Raw genomic sequence first — 8,912 nt, 5'->3', positions numbered from 1 at the left:
ACACCGAAAGCTTTAATAAGTGATCGGGGTACTCACTTCTGTAATAATCAACTTGAGAAAGTTCTTAAAAGATATAGAGTAACTCATAAAATCTCCACCGCATATCCTCCACAAACAAGTGGACAAGTTGAAAATACCAACCGAGCCTTAAAACGTATTCTAGAGAAAACCGTAGGATCAAATCCGAAGGAATGGTCCATTAAATTGGAGGATGCACTCTGGGCTTTTAGAACAGCCTACAAAACTCCAAATGGAACCACACCTTTTAGACTTGTTTATGGAAAAGCATGTCATCTTCCAGTAGAAATTGAACACAAAGCATTTTGGGCTTTGAAGACATGTAATCTTGATTTACATGAAGCCGGACGTCTACGATTAAGTCAACTAAACGAATTAGAAGAATTAAGACATGAAGCATACGAAAATTCGTTAATCTATAAAGAAAGAACGAAGAAATGGCATGATAAAAGAATCAGAAGTTCAAAAGAATTTAAAGAAGGAGACAGAGTTCTTCTTTTCAATTCACGATTCAAGCTATTTCCTGGAAAATTGAAATCAAGATGGTCTGGACCATTCATAGTCAAAAGAGTTTTCCCATACGGAATGATAGAATTAATAAATTCAAATGGGATTGAATTTAAAGTTAATGGTCACAGAGTTAAACATTATATAGATAGTCCGATGGAAGTCGACAATGAAGTTAATCACAATTTCGACACCACAGCTAACTAAGTGTGGGGAGAATCAAGTCTTTAAAGGATAATATGTATTTCTGTTAGAGTTAGATTGTCTGTTTTCGTGTAGTTCTCGAAAATGGAACCCGAATGGTCTTTCCCTAGCAGACCCTAAAGAACTAGTCTTCTCCCCCCATTCTGAATTTTTATTTTTTTTTTAGGTTTTTACAAAATGAAGACTTCTTGTGAACTAAACCATGGTCTAATGCTACACGCTTTGATCACTAAACGTAATAATGACATACTACCGAGTGAACTAGTATCAGTAATCAGAGAAAGAATGGACGGAGTTAGAAAAGAATCCAGATGCGAAGATAATAAGTTACAATTTGGTAAAGGAAAATCAAAATCCGCAGCAAAAAGAAGAGCACGACACCTAGAAAGATGTCACAAATGCGGAAAATGGTCACATGGAGGTACCAAGGGTCATAGAATGGGGACCCTTAGAAGCTGTAGAATTGGCCGGGCCAATTAGGGAATTACTTATACAGAGGTATGGTAATTCTACTTTTAATGACTGGGTACGTTTATTCACCATGCGTAGACCTGTATATAAAGTATGGTGTGAAGAATTGTTGTGTAGTATAGAGTTGAATGATCGGGTAGCTAGTTAAACCGATCGTTCTTTTATTAGATTTTTGTTAGGCGGTTCGATGTGCCACATGTCTTTACTAGACATGGCTCAGGCTTTACGTATATATACGCCTGAGGAGTTAGCATCTGCCGATTGTAGAGGGTTGATACTAAACGGTAGAAAGATAGATGAAAATTTTGATACACACGGTGTGTGGAGTCAAATGACAAGCCATCACCGTTTCAAAGGGGGAAATTACTCTTATTTGGATATAGATAGAGCCGAATTAAGAGTGATTCATAGGTTTTTAGCTAATTCGATTACACAAAGGGGTAAGAACAAGGAAAAGGTAAATGAACAGGATTTGTTTTACCATATGTGTATTCGAGACCCACAAAGCGCTGTAAGTATACCGTATTGTGTGGGTTATTATTTATCAGCTATGGTTCGGGAGATGAGACCGCATAGCATAATAGGAGGTGGTATTTTTATTACTTTGATTGGTGAATATCTCGGTGTGGATATAAGTCGGGGGGATTATTAGTAGAAGAACCAGAACCCCGCGATAATATAGGTTTAAATGTATACCATGGTGCGAAAGTTTTGAAGAGGCGAAATAACGCCGCAGTACCATACCATGGTAGACATCCACAGGTTGAGAGAAACCAACAGCAAGGTAATGTAGGAGGGGGGAATGAGATGCAAGAAATGCAAAGGTTTATAGCTTCTCAGGAGTACGAAAATGCTAGACAGAGAGCATTTGAAGATTGGCAAGTTCATCAGAACTAAATCATAGCTCATTGCCAACATATAGGTAGAAACTATATTCCTACACCGAAACCCATATTCCCTCCCTGGTCTATAGAGATGCAGCCACCGTATCCTACGTATAACCCTGCCGAAGCATTCTATAGCACCTATGGTTATGCCTGGAACCCCTATTGGTATCAATATCATCCCTAGTTTACTTATTATTTTTTTTTATTTTGTAATTTGTAATGTTGATACGTTTAATACTTATGTTAATATTGTAATAGTTTTTATAACTTTCTAACTTTTATTCTTAGATTTTAATAATTTTTGAATGTGGGGTATTATACCAAACTTCAAAAATATGTATATATGTTTGCAGTTTATCTTATGTACACAACAGGGTAAAACAACGCATTTTCAAAGACTGGCATTAAGTTCAGCAAAAGCAACTAATTTTGACGACAAGAGGCAAAATATATGTGAAATAACAACAAGACGGAATGAACAAATGATGTGCACCATTTATCATTCAGCAAACAAACGCCAATATATTTGGAAACTTTGGTAAAAATTTAATCATTTTCACACAAATCAACCTCAATAATTTAAATTATTACTGATTTCTTGCAAATGAGGGCATTGCAAGATCTTAAGTGTGGGAAGGGGTTAAATTCTTTCGGATTTTAAATTTTTATTTTTTTTACTTCATACACTTAGTTACCATTAAAAATACTAGTAAAGCAGTAGTTGTATTAGAATCTAGTGCTCTCTGATAATAAAGAACAGCCCTGGTCTTATATACTGACTACCCAATTCTAGTAAAATTTTTCAATTAAATGAACTCAAATTCATGTTTATATATATTTATGAAATATAAAACTAGGTGTTAACACCGAAATAATTGTTACCTCGGAAAGGACATAAATTGAGAAACAAACTAAAATGTTAAAATTCATTTAAAATGGAATAGAGGACGATAAAAAGGAAAATAAAAGCCAAGTGTGGGAAAATTTACCAAGTTATCTTAAACATATGTCACATATATCTGTAACAAATAACTGAAAATACTTTTGCTTTGGACTAAACTAAACTGTTTTACCCGATGAAAGAAAAGAAGAGATGGATCTACACGATGAATCAATTCCATCATTAAAAGGAAGTAAAGTCTTCCGAAAAAGAAACGCGCTTCTTGATTTAGGTCAAGAAGTTGTCGTCCAGACCAGCTGCAGGTTGACGAAAAATCTAGAAAAGTCATCACTAAAATCAGCAGGAAATCCACGGACCTCAGCATTAAACAAGGTCGCCAAGTGGTCAGATTTATCCTAACCATGAGAAGGATTTATCTTGTACAATGGGGGGGCACCATGCAAATTAGCTGGATAAGACTAATGAATCAGATCCCCAGAAAGGATAATCTCCTTAAAGATTAAAAATCAGCTTTTAAGACTGATATTACTCAATCCTTGAGATTGACCTTAAAGATTGAGAATTACAAACTCATGGAATTCAATGATATCTAAACTCGAGCTTGAACGAGAAAATATTTTGATCAAAAATTACAAACCGATTTGTTTTCTGAAAACCCTATTTTCAATGCGTTCATTACCATTGAACGTAGAATCCTAGGAATTCACCTGGAATTCATTAGGTCACCTGAACCAAATCGGGTGTCAACCGTAAGAACGGTGGTTGCATAGTGGTCAAAGACAGGACCTTGTGCCATACCGAAAAATTATAAGGGTGAGCTTTACTATTGCTCCTACCAAGGATAGTAATTGCGTCCGACACGTTATAGACCATAATTAAAAGCATGTCAGGGGACATTGCCTTAACAGTTGCTTGTTCAACGCTTTCCTTTACAATCGGACGATAGTTTACCGAAAGGTAATATACGGGACAAGTGAACTGGACGTGTTGCTTTCCAAATACAAGGTTAGCAAGTGGGTGACACAAAACCATAAGTTTTGAGCTAAAATTTTCAAATCTGAAACCCACCAAACCCACAAAAATATTTTGCAAACACCGGTAAAGGGTTATTCCGGAAAACTTATCTAGGGTAAAAACTAGATTTAATTTTCAAAAGATCAAATGTTTTCATAAAGATCCAATTTCCTTAATGGATCTAAATTTTTATAGTCATGTGGGACTGTAAACCATATCGTTACTACCATTGTTTATACCGCCGTATAGAAAATCACTGATGTACAAAGTGTGAAGAATAAAGAAGTGATTCTAGTATTTCAAGACGATATTGCTTGAGGACAAGCAACGCTCAAGTGTGGGAATATTTGATAATGCTAAAAACGAACATATATTTCATAGCATTATTCCTCAAGGAAGACAAGCTTTTAGTTGCAATTGTTCTATTTACAAGTGATATTTGTTTAAATAATAAAAGGTGAAGACAAAAGACAGATTCGATGAATTGAAGACGCAAACGACCAAAAAGCTAAAAAGTACAAAATACAATCAAAGAGGTTCCAATTATTGACAAGAAACGTCTCGAAATTACAAGAGTACAAGATTCAAAACGCAAAGTACAAGATATTAAATTGTACGCAAGGACGTTCGAAAATCCGGAACCGGGACCAGAGTCAACTCTCAACGCTCGACGCAACGGACTAAAAATTACAAGTCAACTATGCACATAAATATAATATAATATTTTAATAATTCTTATAATTATTTAATATATTATATTTATATTTAAAACCGTCGGTAAACAAAGAGCCAAGCTTGTGTGAGCTGTAAAAGTAAACTCCGCGACTCGCGGAGTTTGAAGGCCAAAATGGCCGCGAGTCGCGGAACCCCAATTTCAGAAACTCCCTATAAAGCTCGCGCATTCTGATCGTAAAAAATCATCTTTTTCTTCTCCTCATTCATACGTAAAATATATATATATATATATATATATATATATATATATATATATATATATATTTATAATTTATATTTTAATTTTAATTATAATTCTAATAATAAGGGTATGTTAGCGAATGTTGTAAGGGTGTAAGTCGAAATTCTGTCCGTGTAACACTACGCTATTTTTAATCATTGTAAGTTATGTTCAACCTTTTTACATTAATGTCTCGTAGCTAAGTTATTATTATGCTTATTTAAAACGAAGTAATCAAGATGTTGGGCTAATTATTAAAATTGGGTAATTGGGCTTTGTACCATAATTGGGGTTTGGACAAAAGAACGACACTTGTGGAAATTAGACTATGAGCTATTAATGGGCTTTATATTTGTTTAACTAAATGATAGTTTGTTAATGTTAATATAAAGATTTACAATTGGGCGTCCCTATAAATTACCATATACACTCAATCGGACACGATGGACGGGGTATTTATATGTACGAATAATCGTTCATTTAACCGGACACGGGAATGGATTAATAGCCACTAGAATAATTAAAACAGGGGTGAAATTATGTACAAGGACACTTGGTATAATTGATAACAAAATATTAAAACCTTGGGTTACACTCAGTCGACATCCTGATGTAATTATTAAACAAAGTATTAAAATCTTGTTACAGTTTAAGTCCCCAATTAGTTGGAATATTTAACTTCGGGTATAAGAATAATTTGACGAGGACACTCGCACTTTATATTTATGACTGATGGACTGTTATGGACAAAAACCAGACGGACATATTAAATAATCCAGGACAAAGGACAATTAACCCATGGGCATAAAACTAAAATCAACACGTCAAACATCATGATTACGGAAGTTTAAATAAGCATAATTCTTTTATTTCATATTTAATTTCCTTTATTTTATATTTAATTGCACTTCTAATTATCGCATTTTTATTGTTATTGTATTTAATTGCACTTTGAATTATCGTACTTTTTAATTATCGCAAGTTTATTTTATCGCACTTTTATTATTTGCAATTTCATTATCGTTATTTAGTTTATGCTTTAATTTAAAGTCTTGTATTTATTTGGTTTTAACTGCGACTAAAGTTTTAAAATCGACAAACCGGTCATTAAACGGTAAAAACCCCCCTTTATAATAATAATATTACTTATTTATATATATTTGTATTTTTATAAAAGTAAACTAATATAGCGTTAAGCTTTGTTTAAAAAGATTCCCCGTGGAACGAACCGGACTTACTAAAAACTACACTACTGTACGATTAGGTACACTGCCTATAAGTGTTGTAGCAAGGTTTAAGTATATCCATTCTATAAATAAATAAATATCTTGTGTAAAATTGTATCGTATTTAATAGTATTTCCTGCTAAAAATAAGCTATTTTATATACTACTCTGCTAAAACATTAGGAGGAAAACCTTGATATTCCTCTAATTTTAGGTCGCCCATTTTTAGCAACCACCGAGGCATTCATTGATGTAAGAGAAGGTAGAATGACACTCAGGGATGGTAATACATCAATCACCTTTGTGAACCGAAAGTTTAGATCTCCACCAACCAAAACTGTTAAACCAATAAAAACGCATAAGTGTGGGGAAGATGAAGAAACACTTAATGATGATCCGATCACAAAGAACCCCGTTGATGATAAGAAATTAGATGAACCCGTTTTTAACAGTTCAACGAAGAAACTTTATAAACGGATTCACGATGCTAAGATTAAGGGAAACTTTAAGTTATGTAACCGATTAATATCCAATTTATCGCCAAAAGAAAAGGCGATGTTAGTTGAATTTGTGAAAGCTACGGAGGAAATCAACAAATGGATTGAAGAAAAAGTCAGAGATATACAAATTGTTGATAATCCAATTGAAAATAACGTTAATCACAATTTCAACACCACATCTAACTAAGTGTGGGGAGGTTCGAATCTTTTTAGGGTAATATGTATTTCTGTTAGAGTTAGATGTTCTGTTTTCGTGTAGTTCTCGAGAATGGAATCCGAATGGTCTTTCCCTAGCAGACCCTAAAGAACTAGTCTTCTTCCCCATTCTGAATTTTTATTTTTTTTAGGTTTTACGAGATGAAGACTTCCTGTGAATTAAATCATGGTCTAATGCTACACACTTTAATTACTAAACGTAATAATGACACCCTTCCAAGTGAAATAGTATCATTAATCAGAGGTAAATTGGACAGAGTAAGAAAAGAATCCAGGAACGAAAATAATAAGTTACAGTTTGGTAAAGGAAAATCAAAATCCGCAGCGAAAAGAAGAGCACGACACCTTGAAAGATGTCACAAATGCGGAAAATGGTCACACGAAGGAAAATGCTCGACGAATCAGATATATTCCAATACCGAGTTTGTTACTTTATGCAGAGATGGACCATTCATATGTTTAGAAGAAAAAACATTGAATGCTCGTGGTTACGCCTATATAGCTATGGAAAACCAATTAGTCCGACTATCTTATGAGTGGGCTAGAGCATATCACTAAGAAATCTATTTCGCAGGTAAGTATGTACAGTTTTTTTTTAACCTTTTGATAATAAACGCTAAATCGTTCGCTATAAAGTATTAAATTAGTATTCGATAAAATTAGGTCTTGCGACCGAAATTATTGATATCATACAAAAATTTATTACATCACTGCGAAATTTACCGTTTATTCTTAAGGTATAAATATCTTTAATCAATCAACCCAAAATATTTCAAAAATTCGTTATGAGTTAAACTAGGTTATGAAACCGAAATTACTTTACCGAAAAGAGGGGCGCATATTTTTGATAATATTTGATTGATTAAAGTTGGATAAAAGCCAAAAAGATTTTTAATTTTAATTTTACTTTGTTTTTAAAATTAATATATAAATATTAAATTGATATTTTAAACTTTTTAAAATCAATATATTTAAGTTTGTAAATATTTGGAAAATTAATATTTTTAATATAAGTTTGTATGTATAAAATCAAAAATATAATATAAGTTTAGTGTGAATTTTTAAATTTTATTAATATGAATTTTTAAAGTTATGCATTTTTAAATTTAAGTTTGGTGTGAATTTAAAAACAAAAATGTACTTTATTTTGGTAAGTTAAAAATATGATTTTTAAAATTCGTCGTGAATTGAAGACTAGGTCATTGAACCGAAATTGCTCTACCCAAGGGAGGGATGAGAACTTTTATTATCATTATTTTTAATCTTATTGACTTAAAGTACGCCAAAAACATTAAAAAACCCAAAAATCTTTGCTTTTAAAACAACGTTTTAAAATGACGAAATTTTAAAATTTTGTCGAGGGATGGAATAGGTCAACATACCGAAACAACCTCATCCTAAATAAAAAAGGAAAACAAAATTTTAAATTACTCCATAAATTGTTTTATTATTAAAGGTTTTATATAAAAAAAAAACAACCGCACTCGCGGTACTTTGTAGGTACCCACATCCGCACTCGCGGAGGGTGCAAAACCCAGTCAGATAAACTGGTCGAACAGACCAGTTTCACACCCCATCCCATTTTATTTTTTTTCTGCGAAAAATACACAAACCACTCCCAATTTCGCGATTTTTCACCGATAAACATCAAATTTTTTGCTAAAATCATGTTGAGAAGGATGCTACCAAGAAGTTACTCAAGAAAATCGGTAATTTCTACATCTAAACACCATTTAATTCGAGTTATTAGTGTTCTTGAACAAAAATATTCATAATTTGATTTTGATGATTTCTAGTGTAATTGTGTTTGAATTGATTGTATATTGTGCTTGTATAACCTAGATTGATGCTATTTAATATGATTAAAAGCCTTAAACTTCAAATTTTGAGTAATCTAGGGTTTGTGTTCTTGAGCAAAATTGGGGCTTTTTGATATAAACGGGTTATGGCCGAATTTTGTTGTTAGTCTATACTAAATTGAGTAGTGTAACATGTTTAGGTTGCTAAATGATCA

This window comes from Rutidosis leptorrhynchoides, chromosome 8 (assembly GCF_046630445.1).
Source record: "Rutidosis leptorrhynchoides isolate AG116_Rl617_1_P2 chromosome 8, CSIRO_AGI_Rlap_v1, whole genome shotgun sequence".
Taxonomy (NCBI): domain Eukaryota; kingdom Viridiplantae; phylum Streptophyta; class Magnoliopsida; order Asterales; family Asteraceae; genus Rutidosis; species Rutidosis leptorrhynchoides.
The sequence above is the reverse complement of the archived record's forward strand: the minus strand, read 5'-3'. Positions refer to the sequence as shown.